Source organism: Alligator mississippiensis, chromosome 3, assembly GCF_030867095.1.
Source record: "Alligator mississippiensis isolate rAllMis1 chromosome 3, rAllMis1, whole genome shotgun sequence".
Taxonomy (NCBI): Eukaryota; Metazoa; Chordata; order Crocodylia; family Alligatoridae; genus Alligator; species Alligator mississippiensis.
In genome coordinates, this window is record NC_081826.1 from 274,908,784 (window position 1) to 274,926,995 (window position 18,212).

General features: G+C 44.9%; 1 long non-coding RNA gene across 1 annotated transcript in view; it reads right to left on the reverse strand.

The window, feature by feature from the left end:
• LOC132249633 (uncharacterized) overlaps positions 1-17,717 on the reverse strand; it is a 31,049-nt gene extending 13,332 nt beyond the window's left edge. Inside the window, exons 1-3 of the long non-coding RNA XR_009461144.1 lie at positions 14,577-17,717; positions 8,017-8,094; positions 5,383-5,430 (exon numbers count right to left, since the gene is read on the reverse strand). This is a non-coding gene — a long non-coding RNA (uncharacterized LOC132249633). The remainder of the gene's footprint in view (positions 1-5,382; positions 5,431-8,016; positions 8,095-14,576) is intronic.
• Between the last annotated feature and the right edge of the window lie 495 nt (positions 17,718-18,212).

The window sequence follows — 18,212 nt, forward strand, 5'->3', positions numbered from 1 at the left end:
CTGGCCATTTCCTATGCTGTGTTAAGCTAGTGTAACTAGGAAATGACTAAGTCAAACTGACCTCGAGTAGAATCAGGCCCTTCTTCCCCACAGATCAGTCGATTCTCACATAAAAAAATCCTATTCGGTGCACATTTTGGGGGGGCAAATTCTGTCTGAACCCCGATTCATTATGAAACCAAGGGGAACAGGAACCACAGCTGCTTCACCTGCATCTGCAAGATCCAGTCATCCATATCAGTCCCACAAGGCTTTTCTTTCAGCATGGCATTCTGTCTACTGATAACCTTACTCCCAAATACTGCCAATGTAATTTATATCAGTTTTGTATGCCAGTGTAAATTACATCAAGATCAAGAATGGGCAGATGTGCATCTGGCCCAGAGTAGCTCATGCATAGACAGCTATTATGGTACCTCTCTACTAGGTAGCTGAGGAGCAGGTAATAGCCTGTCTGCCTTTAGCAAATGGATACCCTGAAATAAAAATGAACATGCCATCTAAACTGGTATAATTTGCACCAATAGGGTGCCTGTACACATCACGGGTTTAATTCTCATTAAATTAAATAGGTTTATAAAATTTAAAATAGTTTATTTTAGAGTGTTGTGTCAGTGTTTGCACATATAGGCTATAGAACAAATTAAGCATGGCCAGGGCATGAGCGGTGGGGTGTTTGTCTGCTGGTGTCTGTGCAGGAGAATGAACACTGATGCATGTTGGGCTGGATGGACCACTGCATCTGCCATGCTACACCTGGTGTTTGGGGAAACACATTACACCGATTTATTGAAACAGGGCAGCTGCAATTCAAAGCGGAATCTGGTAGACAAACGGGTGAACTACAAAAAAGTCACTGAGCCATCTGGTGGACAAAGGGACTCATTACATGGCTTTGAGTCCCTTTGTGTTTGCATGTAAGGAATCCATGGACACGATGCTTTAATTTGTGGTGAGCAAAAATAAACTATATCAGAGGAGTTTTACTTTAACGCACCAGAAAGACTTTTAAAGCATCCAGTTCAAACAGTCACGCTGTTGGAGAGCAAAAAAGGGCAAAAAATGTGACATGTACAAACACCTACAGAGTTTTACCCTTAATTCTCCACTAAATGAGGTTTAGGAGTTTGTGTCACTTGTCCATTATTTTTCCATCATGCTGATGCTGATAATCATTGTAAACATGTAGTTTATCTATGCTCTTAGTATCAAATGGACCTTTTTGTCAGGAACAATTTGCCAAAGAAGCCCATGGTCTAAGGCAGCAGTTCCCAACCTCAGGTTGCAACCCAAATGAGGGTCACGGGGGCAATGCCAGCAGCACTGCACACAAAGGACAAGCTGCACCATGTGCCAGGAGCTCCCCTGCCCCCGGGCCGCTGCCACCGCACTCCACTCCCAGCAGCAGGTCACAGCAAAAAAAGTTTGGGAACCGCTGGTCTAAGGAATCTTTCAGAAGACACCAGAATCTTCTGTATACATGCTAGTAGATTTTAGATTATTTCTACCTTCAAAGGCTGGGATGAGCTGGGAATGAAGAGAAAATAAAGTATGGTGGTAACATGGATTTTACCCCTTTGAAGTTCATAATAGTTCCAGTGGTTCTCAACCTTTTTAGACTCAAAGCACCCACCATTAGATTCTGGGCACTCCTCAGAAAATGCTAGCTCTTTGTTTTCATTCATGTTTTCCTGTTGCAAAGACCTTAGAAAAATCACAAGTCCGAATGTTTCTGACACTCTGGATTCCTCTGAAATTTCTGGGTTTCTCTCATGAATCATGTGTACAGGTTTGCATACCTAATATTATTGTGTAGCACTCTGGGGCACCTTTAAAAGGATCTCATGGCACCTTGGTTGAGAATCTCTGGCATATTCAATAAAATCTAATTGGAACATTTGCCCATTTGCAAGGAAATATGCTTGCAAAGTCTACTTGAAACAGAAAGGAAGTTTCTCACATACTTATGGCAGTTTTGAACTAGGTCATACTATAACAAGTATACGCAGATTCAAGCAGAGGAGAAGCAGATCTGACCTTAGGGAAGATATCATAAACTTGTAAAACTTGTATTTTAGTGCTCTCCCTCCTCTCCTGGCACTCCCCCCATCCCCACTTGCACAGCACTCCCCCCTCCCCAAGTCAACAGTGCTGCTGCAGACAGGGGCAGGCAGGCAGGGGCTTAGGGCGCAGTCTGGTGGGGAGGCAGAGCAGCATGGGGTGTCAGGCAGGTGGCTAGGCAGGCACTGCTGTTGCTGTCCACACTGCCCACTCTTGCTCTTTTTGATCAGCAACTGGAGGATGAGGCAAGTTGGACTAGGCACTGCCCTTCCTGCCTGGGGTGGAGATAGCACTGCTGTGAGCTCAGGCTGCTTGTGTGTGTGTGTGTGTGATAGCACTGCTGTGAGCTCAGGCTGCTTGTGTGTGTGTGTGTGTGTGTGTGTGTGTGTGTGTGTGTGTGTGTGTGTGTGTGTGATGCCCCCTGACCACAGCGCTCTGGGCAGTCATCCAAGTCACTGACCCCTAAAGCCAGCTCTGAGGAGAAGACTCCTGTTTGGTCACAGACATGCAGAGAGGTAGTTAGCCATGTTAGTCTGAAGTCTGGAAGAAGGCAGGGCTGGCACCTTAGAGACTACAGTTCAGAGAGATGTGAACTTTGTAGGCAACACCTTCCTTTGTCAGCTGCTATGAAACAGAGGTGCAGAGGAACTGTTTGTTAGATTAAATCATAATTTTCCCATGCTGACAATTGAGGTACTTGTGTGACACCACCAATTATGCTACAGATATCCTATTACCTTGGCAATAGGGGTGGACATAAAGGGGCACCAGAAAAAAAAATCATTTTAAATACCCTGAAGAACCTGCTAGCTGATTTTGGTCATGGAAGTTGTTACAGGGGTGCATCATGATAATAAAAGAACACATAGCTGGTATGAATAAATCTATACACAAGGCAAATGTTGAGTGCAAACCGCGTATCTCCTCCTTTCCTCCGCTATTGAATTCTGCAGGGAGGGGGAGGGAGGGAGAGGAAAGGCAAACAGTAGCAACATTTACCCCCTGGGCTCCAGAGCTGTGCAAAAGCAGGGTTTCTGACTAGCCCTTGTCCCAATCACTTGGTGAGCTCAAAGCTCACTGCTTATGGGAAGCTCTGGCTGGTGCCTGCACTGACCAATCAGTCAGATCAGAGCTTACTGCACCTGCACAGCACAGCTAAAGTTGTGGGGCCACACTCCATTCCTAGATCCACTGCTGTTTATACTCTATAAGCTTCATGGTGAGGATAGTTTCCTGGGATATAACCCAGGTTCAAATATTCTCCCTGCCTGATTCAGAGCTGGAATTTGAACTGAGGTCTCCAACCTTTTATGTGTTCTGGAACACATCCATCTCAATCAGTTCTGTTAAAGCTGTTCCATTAGACTGCTCTATAAATGGGCAACTGGTGCCTCCTGAGTCCAGGGGGGGGGGGGGGGCACTTGCCCCCTCAACAGACAGTCAGCAACTGGGGGGGAAGGTGTCTCCCCGCGGCCAATCCCGCTAACCCGCAACTGGCAGCAGCACACCATTGGCACTTCCAGGTGAGCGCAATCAGATGCAGGGGGAAAGCTTCTCCTGGCACCCCCACTCCCCAGTTTGTGCACTCAGGGGGGGCACCAGCATTCTTGCCTCCCCCCCCGCCTGGAAACACTGGCTGTCAGGGGGTGCATGTGCACCCCTGTGCACTCCCGGTGCATTGCCACTGCTCTATAACCTCACATTTAGGGCACTTTCTGAGGAGGGGAGACCTCAGTTTAAATCCCTGTTTTGAATTGGGCAAAAAGGAATTTGAACCTGGGCCTCACTCCATCGCAAGTGAGCATGCTAATCACTGAACTAAAGAGCACAAAAGGCAGTCCCACACTGCTTGCACCTCCTTCTGCTTACCTAAGTTTCCCAATAATTCTAACCTGAAAGACATGAATTGTTTTGTGTGTTGGAAACAGAGAAAAGCACTGGTTTGTCATTTCTGAATGTTTATTCTTCCTTTTCCTTTGGCCAAAGCTATCTACTGAATTGACATTACCAAAATTGCTTTTTTGGTAAATAAAGTATTCACTGAAAAAAGATAGTTCTGCCCTAGTAGTAAGCCTGCCCAAGACAGATTCACATTAACATAAACCAACATCTTAATGTTTGCTATTAGCAGTCAAGAACATCATAAAATCTGCTTGACATCATTTTCAGCCTACATTGGCTTATGTGCCTTTTTTGCTGCACGGAGCATGGAATAAGCTATCTTAGGCTAGAAACTGACATTGCATTTGTTCTGGGACCAGTTGTGTCTGTATTTGTCCCAAAATAAAGAAGTCCTGGGACTGGGGAGTACACACATGACCCTTTCAATCAGAGTTTAGTGAGGGGAATGAACTGCCACTTTTCTCCCACTGATTCAATCATGCAGTCCTGAGACAACCATTCAGGTTCACTTCACGATGCCCTGAGACAAAGTGTTAGCACTTCTTATCCCATGAATCTTTTTAGGGTTTGCCCCAGAACAGACATGAATGGCTAAATGATCACACTTTGTCCCAGGAGAAAATGGTTTCTCCTGAGATAAATGCAATATCTGTTTGTAGTCCTATGTGTATGTCACCCCCATTACTGTAGTATCTGACTGCTTTGCAAACTTTAACTCATCTAGCATCACAACAGTACTGGAAAAGTAAGAGCTCTTATCCTTATTTTACAGAAAGAATCAAGGCATAGAGAAACCAGGTTACATTTCCAAGGTTAAGCACATAGGTAAACAGAAAACTGAACCCTGTAATGATGGGTTTAGCTCCTCAATGGCAGTTGCAGATTATCAGCAGAAATGGTGCATCTAAATGTCAGTTATCATTAAGTTGTGCTTTGTGCATTATAATGACTCAAAACACTTGGAGACAATACTTAAAGCAAAAATATAAAGCAAAATGGTGAACTCATTCTCAGTTGGAAAAGTTAGCACATAACAAAACTGGGTTTTTTAAAGTTGCAATGAAAGCATAAATGGAGATGCCATGAACTGCATTTGAGATGTTCACATTATTCAGTGAATTGAACAGGCCACCTGGTGCTCAGATTAGTAAAAAATGCGTGTCCAATCTTTGTCAGTTTAGAGATAGGGGGATTGGTTATATCTGAATAGTACATTATGAGTCCAAATCTCTGCTGTCAACAAGGGTTTTTTTCCCCTTCAGTAGCACAATCCTAAATTGCTTCCATATGCATTTTTTTACCACCCTAATTAAACAGAAACCTTAGTTCATATGCTCCTCTATTTGACTGTCTCAAATGACAGGCCAAAATCAAAAGAATACAGGGCAACAGGCATAAAAAGAATTATTAAATAAGTACCTGAGATCTACTTTGTTTTCTCTTGAGAAACAATTACGTTAGAAGCCCCTGGAAAGTAAAGGAACGAATCAGTATTTTCATATTAAGGAGAGAGAGAGGCATAAAAGACAAACACTTAAGAGAGTCCAAAGAAATTGATGTCATTCCTACTTCTCAAGCAAATAGCCATGAGTACCTCACTGACTACTGTCAAAAAATCAGCAGGAGTTAGTGTTATGAGCATAAGCAACACTTTTACAGACACAGCACTGTGTTGAAAAAATGAACAACATCTATTCTAAGAAGTGCTATTAGCAATTTAATTCTAATAGCCCTCTTTGCCTATGACATAGGAAATGGAATTACGATCCTTACTTGACTAGCATTAAAAGCTAATACACTGTTTCCTAATCAGCCTCAAAAATCCAAATCCAGTAGGGGAAAAGGGTTACTGATTTCCTTTCAACTTATCCATCTCTCTCATACAGGGGCATGAAAACTGACTGAAGGCTTAGTGCTCATTAGTATTAAGACCCCTAACACCACTCTGACAATGCAAGTGTAATTAAGTTCACTTTAAGACCCTTTCACTGCCAGGGTGACATAAAAGATCCTTACTGGCCCTGCTGCAGAGGCCTATTTGAAATCTCTTCTGTTCTTCCACCCCTGAGCTTTGGTACCCCATTGCAGGTTGGTGTGAAACATCCTAAAAGTTGCAGTCACATCTATATAAGTGAAACAGAAATGGCCTATTAAAAGGAAAAAGGATCCCTCACATGTAGCAATGCAGTGGCAGAGCAGCAAGGATGTCTTTGGCTCCACTGGTGTAAGCTTCAGTCTAGGCCTGGACTTGTGCTGAAGTCTGTCCCCAGTCAGTTCACCTGCAAAAGTGTACCTGCTCATTTGGAATGGGGTGTCAGAGGTGGCCAGATATCATGCTACCTGATCCCTCCCTCGTATCCTATGGGAGCTGGCATACCATAATCATGGTAGCTTGATAAGCCTTCAAGCTCATGTAGACCGTGCCTGATGATATCATAGATGATGCTTTCATATGCAGCCCCCAGCTTCTCTTTACACAAATCCTTTTGGAGTCAATTATTTTCACCTTTCATATTAATAAAGAACTATACCATTGTCTTAGGGCATATGGCAGTCTAATAGTGCTCCTACAGCACTAGTCAGGGAACCACCACACTTCATGAAATGACAACATCAATTGTAATGGTGTCCAATGGGTCAAAAAATTAAAATAAAACTAAATGGAGACTGCTGGAGTTATGCAGTTCTTAGAGTAGAACCCCATCATCTGTGCTATTTAACTGTTATTCTCAATTGAAAAAGCCATTATCTGGTCTGTTTCTCCAAATAAGATATTTGTGTTACATTTTTATCTGCAGTTTGGTGTTTCAGGTTTTTAGTAGATCCTATAATGCATGGTACCTAGAAACTATTTGGTGCGATGACCTCATCTGTCTTGAAGCTAAAGCCCACCAGTTCTGTTCACTCCCCTCTTTATCAGCAAAGACCCATAGGACTATATGGAAGTGATTATCTGCTAGTTTCCAGACTAGGGATTGAAACAGTATTTGAATTGTTCAAATTACTATTAAGCTTGTCTGATACAGTTGTACTTTAGGAGACCTGTGTGCAGATTTAAAAGCTTTATTTGCTAGCCAAGTGGTCCATTACTGTGCTGGCATTCAATTATAGTCTGCTCGCTGTTGCCGTTTTATTATATAATGTGTTTACTGGCATGCTCGGTGTACAATGCTCAAGCAGAACATACAACAGGTACAGCAGTACTTAGACATAGGTGTGAGCTATCCTTTCAGCACCAGCACATTTACATCTACGATATAGCAACTCCTTTCTGTAGAGAGTTGGGCACATTAGCAAAGTATAGAAAAAGAAAAGTTACATGTAGAATAGAGTGGAACGAGCCCAATTTTATATGAAACAGGGCATGTCTACATGAGATATTTACTGCAGACCTGCCTAATTAGCTATGCAGTAAAGTCTCTGCATCGACATGTGCGGCCCTATTAGGCCATAGTAAACTAATAAATGCTGCTGTAGGTTAGTACTTGTAAATATAAATGCTATCCTGTGGCAATGTTATTTACTGTGCAGCAGCACACATGTAGATGCTGATGGAGCTGGCTGGGGCACAAGAGTGCTTCAGTACGGGAGCTGCCTACCAGCTAGCCCTGACACCTTTGTGCCCTAGCCAGCTCCTCCGCAGCACATTGAGCCAGGTCAGAGCAACCCTGAGCTGGCCTGCTGACCCCCTGGGTCACCTGCCAGCTGAGGATGCTCTGACCCAGCTCAGCATACTGTGGTCCCAGGCACATGTGTAAACATGGCCCACAACATACATTTCTTGAAAAAATGGGTTTTGTTACCTCCCCAAAGATGCATGCTGCTAAAAGGTACCCATAAGGAACAGTAGTCAACAAGACCTTTACATTTAGTTAGTGATAAATATGCCTTCATTTCAGACAAATCATCAATAAAGCAGCAAGAGAATGGCACAAAACTGTTCCCCCCCCAAAAAATCAATAGGAAAAGAAACCCAAGACAAACAAAAGACCACCTCAGCTGGAATGTTCCTTGAGACAGACCTTGGGGAATTGAGAAGCTTAATTCTCCTACCTTCTATTTCCCATCTTCTTTGTCTTAACTCCTTCTCCCTTCTTTAAATAGTTTCACCTGGTGTATTGACCCTCATATCTGAATGTACAAACAAAAATAAAAATTATCATGTGTGGTATTTTTGTTAGTTTTATATTGTGCATTAAATGTCATGGTGAACCCATCTCTACAAGTCTGTGTTTGTAGAGCACAATCTTGTATTGCACAAAATAAGCACAGCTAGTGTGAGTACTCCCTCCACTGGTCCAAACTACTACATTGAATTAGTTACACACTATGGTCATGTTTTTCCAAGGATCATTTATAAGTGCACTTAGTAGGGGAGTGTTGATGGTGCTGCCATTGAGGGAAGCTGTATGAGAGGGTGCAAACATTTAACCTACCAGCAATAAATACAAAATAATTATCCTATAGTGAGAAAAGGCCCGCTGTACACCCAATTTTGCCATTAGCAGCACTAGAGCTGCATCTGTGTGGAAAGATGTACTGCTTCAAGTACAGTGACACCCTCTGATGCTTCAGTTATGTCAGCTTCAGCCCTCTAATTTTCCTTTTCAGTGTGATATGAAAACCTCAGTAGTTTGTAGTGGGGTCCCAGGGCTGATGATTTAACATTTTTGGTACTTATCATGTTGCTAATAGCCCCTGCTAAGCTGCTGGCCTGTTTTTGCAATGCATTCTGAACTACAAATGAAGTCCACACTGCTCAAAAGAGTATAGCATCAACTTCTTAGCATTCTCTTTGCAACATGGCTCTGTATCACAACAGAGAATGCCTTTTGGCTATCTGTTTTTTTGGTAGCTCTCAGCTACAGGCTCAACCATAATTATTACTATACCCGATACAGAGAACTTATCATGCAGCACATTTTTTCTCTCTCAACATTAAAAAGAAGAAACTATACAGGCAACATTTTGGTGAAGATTCCTCTGAAAAACAGATAACTTTAGCCAACAAAAGAAAAAGAAACAGAAATTTAATGCTCTCCTTAGTCTTTTGTTTCCTTATATAAAGGCATGTTTTAAATTGGCTTCATTAACAGGTTTGTTACCCATGGTGGGGGGGTATAAATGCTGGCTATAGTCGCGGATTCTGAATTTACTTTTTTCTACTGTAGATTGTTTAACACTTGTCTTTTCTGATTACATTTGAAAACATCCTGCTTTCCTTCAGATCATCTTTAGATGCTGCACAAAATGTAACCTCTTTCTTTTCTACCTGGGAGAAATTTTACAATCTTTGCATTCTCCTTTGCCTGAGGAAGTATGTGAGAGCCTGAAATTTTGCAAATAGTCACAAAAAAATATCTAGTTGGTTTAATAAAAGAAATTGCCTCTACCACATTTGCTGAATGAGTCCTTCAGATCACCCCACACACAACCCCAGGCAACAATATCTGAAACATCAAGCATGCCTTACAATGTGCCAAAGGTAAAAATGGAAAATAGGGGTTCTCCTGATTCCCTGCCCCCACTGCAACAGGGAACTAGTTGGTTAATGTATGCTCTAAAGATCCTAAGAAAGGGACCCACACATGACAGAGGAAGGCAAAAACCTCCACATGGAATGAAGGAAGAGGTAGTAAAATTTGAACTCTGTCTAGGTGTGCAGATCCAGAGAGAAGGGAAAGAGAAAAACAAGAGTCAGATTACCAGGATTGAATGGCAGAGGAAATAGTGGCATTTTCCATAGCAACAGAGAAAGGGAGAATAGGAAGGGATGACAATGATCCATTTTGGCACCATAAATTTAGTTGATCATGATATATCAGATACCTCCACTCCACCAAAGATGCCAGCCTCTACTGCCCATTTACTAAATTTTAAAGAAACAGCTTTTGCTTATTCCCTGCTACCCCTCATGTATTAAAAATACCCCTTAGACTGCTCCAATGCCAACTCATTGTCATCCTTTAAATTTCTCCTTACAGCTTACCTTTGTGTGTGAAACCTACCCAAATGTGACAACCACCATGTTTCAAGCTGATCAGTGTTGTCTCCTTGTACCCCCCTACCCCATTTTGTGTATCCACCTATTGTCTTCTGTTTCATACTTAGATTGTAAGCCCCTTGGAGCAGGCACCATCTTTGTCTACTGTGTTTGAACAACACCTAGAAAGTGAGGTCCCCATTTATGTCTTGGTCTCCCAGAGGCTGTAACAGTACACAGTAAGTATCAGACCCAGAGATCTGAGTCATCTGTACACAGATGGTAACTGAAGCCACATAAGTTGCTGAGGTCCACTGCAGAATAGTAAAGGGCAAGAAGATGGTAGGTGCCCAAGACAAAACCCCATGAGACTCTTGTTGAAAAATGGACTAGGGAGGAGAACATTTAAAGTAACAGAAATGGAAAAGAGAGTCATGTAAGTCAAGTGATGACAAGATCCCTGAAAGAAAAGGGGAATCAAAAGCACACGGTGAATATGAGACCCTGATAGACTAGAGTGGGTGGGAGAGGAAAGCCAACAAAGAATCTGAGTGTCAGTGACAAGAGAGCATCAAGAGAGTGCTAGGACAGTCCCACTGAATGTCTTCCACTGTCTTTTTGAAAAGTCAGCAGTTTTTCTGTGTGAAGAGACAGGAGGGCACAAAATCAGAAACAGCAGAACTGAAATCTGAACACATCTCTAGCACTGAAACACTGATGGCATAGAGCAAAGATGTGTCAGTAACCCACTGAATGTCAGTGACCGGTAGGACAAATGACCATTGGCATCTTGATCTCTGAGGAAGGGAAATCTGTCATTAGCCAGGACTCAGCAGACAACAACCCCTGCTCTATATACATGGGAACTGGCAAGCATAAAACTAGATAAATTGCAGCCTTCAGTTTGGCAGCAAAAGCTAATGAGAATTATGTCTGTGCAGTAAACAAGCTTGGACTTCAAAGTCAGCCCCATTAGAAACCAGACTGAAAATACTGCAAGTCAATGAGAAGAAAATTCTGAAACTTTTGGTTGATAATTTATAACTACATTCATTGGCATTTCTGGAGGAAAGTCAAGACCCCAGTCTTACAAAAGAGCATAGTCTTAAACTTCCAGCACCAGAGTGATGCCCTTGATTTTGATTAGATTTTTTTATAAGAATGCTGGTATTTGCCATTAAAGGGCCCATATTCCAACCAAGAACTCAGCAGGCTAAACAAGTGACAGCACTGAACTGGTCACCTCAATGGAGAAAATGTTCTCTGGAGTCTTTGCCTTTTCAAAAGATCTTGTCTATACAGAACACTGTTACTGCATTCCACTCAGCAGGCAAGCTCATAACCCTCTGGAGGTGCAATCACTATGACCTTCTCTGGGTCTGATATCCAAGACTTAGACAGTATATTATGGGGCATCCAGACAAAAGCAGAATATTATGTTGGCAGGCATCCAACAACTTTTCTTTCCAAAGATAAAATGAAGAGAATTAAATATAGTAAAACATGCAAGTAGCAATACTATTACAGGTTCAGTTATAAGTTACCCACACAAATAAACAATATAGGGTTTTTTTCCGTAACTAAATATATCAAATCTCAGAGGATCCTGAGAACAGAGTTTGGCCTCTGTTTTTGCCACAACCTGAGACAATGGGAATCTATGCTGACAGTGCATTTTGGATCATGCCCTTAGTTACTAAAGCGTGTCAAATGATGAGTAAGAATAGAAAAGCTTCAAATACATTTCATTTATAGTTCATGTAGACTATTGATGTGCCATATTTACTCAAATCCAAGACAAGGGTTTTTTCCTCATTTAACACTGGGGGGGAAGAACTCCCCCCCCATCTTGAATTTGAGGCAGGGGCATGGGGGGGCAGGCAGCTGCTGCAGCTCTGTCTCCAGCCCCAACCCAGGGTCAGGCTGGAGCTGTGATTCTGCCTGCCCCCATCCCCCGCCCCTGCGGCCTCTGCCCTCCCGCCTGCCCCCCCCCCACTGTTTTTGCTTGCTCTGCTCTAGTAGGCTCTGGCCCAGTTCCAGCCTGGGGCATAGAGCATGGCCCCAGCCTAGCCTGGTAGCAGCAGCTCTGGCTGGGCCCCAGGGCAGTGGGGCAGGTAGGGGAACAAAGGCTGCCCCGTTCACGTCTCCCCGTAACTTCACCCCCACTGCTTGCCCCCTTCCAGTGCTTTCCCTGCTGCCACAAAGGGAGGGACACATTTAAGATGACCCTACAATAATTCAGTTCTATATATGGAAACTTATCACAAATGTATAAACTTTCCATGTGCAGAATCTATTTGTTTGGGGGTCATCTTAAATTCAGGGTCATTTTGGATTTGATCAAATATGGTACATATAGGTTTGAGGGGTACAGTATTTCTCAGGGGCCTTAACAAGCAGCCCAGCCAGTACTAATTGCCTAGCAGAGCCTAAGGCAGGTTTGGCCTAACTCAGCTGTTTTCAACATTTTTAGTCTTGAGGCACCCCTGGTAGACTTGAGGCACCCCTTGGAAAATGCTAGCTTGTAGCTTTCACTTTTCTTTTTTACTACAGAAAAATAATAGAGTAGTTTTTCATAGATTCATAGATGTTAGGGTTGGAAGGGACCTCAATAGATCATCGAGTCTGACCCTCTGCATAGGCAGGAAAGAGTGCTGGGTCTAGATGACCCCAGCTAGATGCTCATCTAACCTCCTCTTGAAGACCCCCAGGGTAGGGGAGAGCACCACCTCCCTCGGGAGCCCGTTCCAGACCTTGGCCACTCGAACTGTGAAGAAGTTCTTCCTAATGTCCTGTCTCTCTGCTAGCTTGTGGCGATTATTTCTTGTAACCCCTGGGGGCACCTTGGTGAATAAAACCTCACCCATTCCCTTCTGTGCCCCTGTGATGAACTTATAGGCAGCCACAAGGTCGCCTCTCAACCTTCTCTTGCGGAGGCTGAATAGGTCCAGGTTCTCTAGTCTCTCCTCGTAGGGCTTGGCCTGCAAGCCCTTAACCATACAAGTGGCCCTTCTCTGGACTCTCTCCAGGTTATCCGCATCCCTCTTGAAGTGTGGCGCCCAGAATTGCACGCAGTACTCCAACTGTGGTCCGACCACGCCCGATAGAGGGGAAGTATCACCTCCTTGGACCTATTCGTCATGCATCTGCTGATGCACAATAAAAGTGCCATTGGCTTTTCTGATGGCTTCGTCACACTGCCGACTCATGTTCATCTTGGAGTCCACTAGGACTCCAAGGTCCCTTTCCACTTCCGTGCCACCCAGCAGGTCATTCCCTAGGCTGTAGGTGTGCTGGACATTTTTCCTCCCTAGGTGCAGCACTTTGCATTTCTCCTTGTTGAACTGCATTCTGTTGTTTTCTGCCCACTTGTCTAACCTGTCCAGGTCTGCCTGCAGCTGTTCCCTGCCCTCCGGCGTGTCCACTTCTCCCCATAGCTTTGTGTCATCTGCAAACTTGAACAGAGTACATTTCACTCCCTTGTCCAAGTCGCTGATGAAGACATTAAAGAGTATCGGTCCAAGGACCGAGCCCTGCGGGACCCCACTGCCCACACCCTTCCAGGTCGAAACTGACCCATCCACCACGACTCTCTGGGTGTGACCCTCTAGCCAATTCTCCATCCACTGGACTGTGTAGTCATCCAAGTCACAGCCTCTTAACTTGTTCACCAGTATGGGGTGGGATACCGTATCAAAGGCCTTCCTGAAGTCTAAGTATATGACATCCACCCCTCCTCCTGTGTCCAGGCGTTTCGTAACCTGGTCACAGACAACTCAGAAAGCCCAAAACTATGGATTTCTATTTGAAATCTCTGGTTTTATCTTGTGAATGATGTTTGCACCCCTAAGAGTACTAACATTATGTAGCACCCTGAGGCAATCATGAAAGGACCTCAAGGCACCCCAGGGTGCTGTGGCACCCTAATTGAGAATCACTGCTGCAACTGGCAGCCTCACCCCAGCTGATGAACCAGGTGGCTACTGCTAGGGCCTCCCAATTGTTTGTTGGGGAAAGCAACCTCCCCTTTCAAGTCTACCTGTAGCAGCAGACTTGAGGCCAGCCAGCAGCAAACTTGAGGCCTGCCTGAAGGTGTGCTGTGGTAAGCCTCTCTGAATCTTGTACTCTTTGGTTTTCTGGTTTCTGACCCTATTGGCTCTACTTCTGGACTCTAGCTTTGGGAACTTAGCATGGCTTTGGTCACTTGTTTTCTGACTCCAGAATCTCAACTCAGCCTGTGACTTGGACCCGGCCTCTGGATTCCCCCTTTGAATTTGGTAATTGGGTCCCTGACTCCAGAACCCTGACTTGGACTCTGCCTGTGACTTGTACACCTCTTCTCTCTCTTGCCCTTTCTGCTTCTCACTCGTAGCCTAAACAATAGGCCAAACTGCCTACGACCCAGTCCTTACAATACTGATTTATCTTTTCCTTTAGAGTTTGTTAAGAGATGGAGTTATTCTAAAATAGCTATTGAGACATACCTATGTGTTTATGTCCCTATTCCGGAAGAAGACTATCTGATTACGGTTTGGCTTAATCCATTTTGTAAGGGGATTAAATAGGACAAGGATGAGGCAGCGTCCACACATGGACAGAAATATTCATTACAATCTACTTCACACCCTACCTCAATCCAAATAAATGTATGTGTGTCAAGAAGCCTCTGGAAGATTTCATAGGGTTGGGAGTTGTCCATTCCTGGTGGAGATCTGATTATGGAACAAGCTTCCAGAGGAGAGTGAGCAAATATAGAGCGTGACTGTCTCTAGGAAATGTTGCAAATGTTTCTTTCTACCACAGTGAGAATGATGCTCGCATCATCAAGACCCCAACCACCTACATCCAAAAAAAAAAGTTAAAAAAAAAATGAAAACTGGAGCACAAGCAAATTAAGCTGTCAAAGCTGTACATTCTTCTCGAGTCACAGATAACACTGCAAGCAAAAAAAGAGAGGAATTACATGAAGTTCACAATGGACTTTGCCATCACTATTCATTTGTTAGGGGAAGTGCTCAAACACTGTGGTGACAGATGGCTTTATAAAGCCCTCACAGAGAAAAGCAGGCATTGAGAAAATATCTATATTATATTGTGAATGATGGACATTTTCCAGTGACTGGTCATTTAACTTGATTGTCAGTGTACAGGAGCTCAGCACTGTCTGAAAAATCAGGTTCTTTAGGCACCTCAAATTGGGCACAAAAAACTGAGGAACGAAAATAATGTTTTAATATTTTGGCCCTGTAGATGCTTTACTTTTTTACTTTTGAATTCACTTTGAAATAATTAATGATTTACAAACTTCTGCAATAACTTTCCCGTATCTGGGCAAGATCTGCTCAGTTGTCTCTTTTTGCACCTTCACTTCCCACCATAGAAAAAAAAAGAGACTTTTGAGGCTCTGGGCTTACCTGGATTCTCAGTGCATATGACTTGATACTGCAGCAGGTCAACTGAGTGTTCTGATACATGCAGAGATCCTGAGACACAGGACCCAAGATACGTGCTGCTCTGGCCTCATCCTCCTTATATTGAAAAGGAATCCCTTTTCCTCTGTAGCAGGACACTAAGGTGCCTGCTACTGCGAGAGCCAGGAAGGCTCGTCAGATGCCGGTCGCCAAGGCAACAAAAGGGGGCTAATGGGTTACACCTGCCTAGCCGGCTGAAAGAAGGGGCAGGGGCTGGCCTATAAAAACCACAGGCAGGAGGCCAGGAGGGAGTTCCCTACCAACAGCTAAGGATGAGGGAGCTCCTGGCCAGAAGAGAGAGAATCTGAATGCCAGAGCAGCATTGGTCACCGCAGTAGGAGAGAAAACCTGGTAGGCCGGAGCCTAGTTATAGCTGGAGGCTTATGTTTGCATTGTAGCCCAGGAGCTTGTGTTTATGTTGTTGTTTGTGTTTGCTATTGTTACACCGGTGGTTTGGGTGAGGCTATAAGGGGATGGAGGAGGCCTCATAGGGAACTCACGGTAGAGTGAGGACCCCAGCCCCAGTGAGGGCACGGAGTTCGGGGGTACAGACCCCAGCTCCAAAGAAGAGCCCGGTGAGAAGGGCAGCCTTGCAGAGGGAAGAGCCCGGTGAGAGGGCGGCACTGCAGGGAAGAGCCCTAGTGAGAAGGGCAGCGTATAGAGAAGGCCCGCAAGGCCTAGACACGCCGGACACCCGGAGCAGGAGAACTGTGGCCAAGTGGAGGAGAGGTAGCTTCCCTACAAAGACACATCATCGAAGTCGTGGCGGGCGAGAATAGGAGGGTGCAAGTCCGAAGCTTGGCACAGTAGAGGAGGCAGCAAGGGCTAGCACGGCGACCCTGCCGTTCCTCCTGTTACATCCTCCAAAACTGATTTAACACCTGTTAAATCAAAAGTGGTACTAAAGACAAAACCAACATTGCCAATCAAGTCCTCAAGAGCCTTTCTGATGAAGCAGGAGAGACTTACTTAGATGCCTACTCCTGTTACACCTGGTACTCCCTCCAGACTTGTACATCTCAATTTTGTCATCATAGGCCCAAAGCCTACAATATTAAAAGGAAAAAGAGGATTCACAATTCCACACAAGAGGGACATATGCCAGTGAAGAACATATCAAATTTGTAGTTACTTTATCTCATAGCTTGTAACATAGCATCTACATGGGGCACTGTCTGAAAAACTCAGTCGAGCTGATTTAATAAAGTATAATAACTTGTCAAATTGTCTGAAGGTACCATTTGCACATTTATTGTCAAGCATGTGGAACAATGATGCCATCTGGTGGCAGGCCAAGAAAGTCGCACAAATCATTTCTTTCAAATACCATTTAAGATTGCAGAATTCCAGGCTCTATATTTCAGCTCTAAGTCTTTTGGTATAATGTCCACAAGTCACTCCAGTGAAAGGAAAGTATGCAACATCTGATAGACTATATAACCACTGTCATGCCAATATCTTTTTAACCTGAAGCATTTTTGTTTCTTTTGTAATGCTTTGTTACGATTTACTGGAAACTTTTTATCAAATAATTTTCTTTTTGCCAGTTGCAAGGTGTCACAGAGGGGTCCTGCAGGAGGGCTGTGATCTCCTCAAGGCCCCCTTCCTGTGCCAAGTTAGCCCAAGGGCACCCTCAAATTCTCACCCACCATGTCTTTGTTGTTCAAATATGTTAGGGAGGCTGCCTTTTACGCCCTCTTGGTCACTTCTTGATGGATACTAAGACCCCGTGGTTTACCGGACTCCTCGTGGGTCCCGCTCTACAGTGGGTGCTTCAGGGGCACCCTAGCCTTAGGGGCTATGCATGGCTCCTACCACCCCTTTACTATGCCCCAAGCCTCGCAATTGGAATAGATGTTGTTCAGTCCAGGTCTACACCCCCTCTCTGGTGCTCGGGCTCTCCGCGGCCCTCTCTCTGGGGCTCCTCAGTAACGCTGCACTCTCTCCGGGCCTTCTCAGTAAATGCCGCCCCCTTCTCTGGGGCTCCTCAATAATGCTGCCCCCTTCTCTGGGGCCTTCTCAAGCGCTGCCCCCTTCTCTGGGCCTTCTCAGTAAAGCTTCCCCTCCCTCTAGGGCCTTCTCAGTAATGCTGCCCCTCTCTCTGGGGCCTTCTCAGTAATGTCACCCTCTCTCGGGGGCCTCTCAGTAATGCCACCCTTTCTCCAGGGCTCACCACACCCGCACTGGGGCTTCTCAGCAATGTCTCCTTCTCTGGGGCTTCTCAGCTGCCCCTCTCTGGGGCTGGGGTCCGCTCACCCCGAATGCCACACCCTCACTGGCACTAGGGTCCTCACACTGCTGTGGGTCCCCTATGAGGCCTCCTCCAACCCCTAATAGCCTCACCCAAACCACCGGTGATAAACAGCAACACAAATGCAAGCCCTTCGGCTATAACTTAGACTGAAGCCGCTTGGCCATAACAACATTCCAGCCTACCGGGAAAAACTCCATTCCACAGCGGTGCCAGCCGCTGCCCCTTCAGTTAGGCTTCTCCTCTCTTCTGCAGCAGAGAGCTCCTTCCTCCTGGGCTGCTCGCAGTGAACTGCCTCTGGCCTCAGCTGCTTGGGTTTATAAGGGAACCAGGCCCCACCCCTTCTGGTCAGCTGACCTTCTCTGTTTGCCCTGGCAACCCACAGCTGGGCTCTTTATTCCCTTCTAGGGCTTCCTCCCTAGCAGTTTCCCCTCTTTGGGAGAAGGGCACCTCAGAGCCCTGAGAAAGCCCCGAGAGGGACAACGTTACTGAGAAAGCCCCAGAGAGGGGGCAACATTACTGAAGAGCCCCAGAGAGGGGGCAG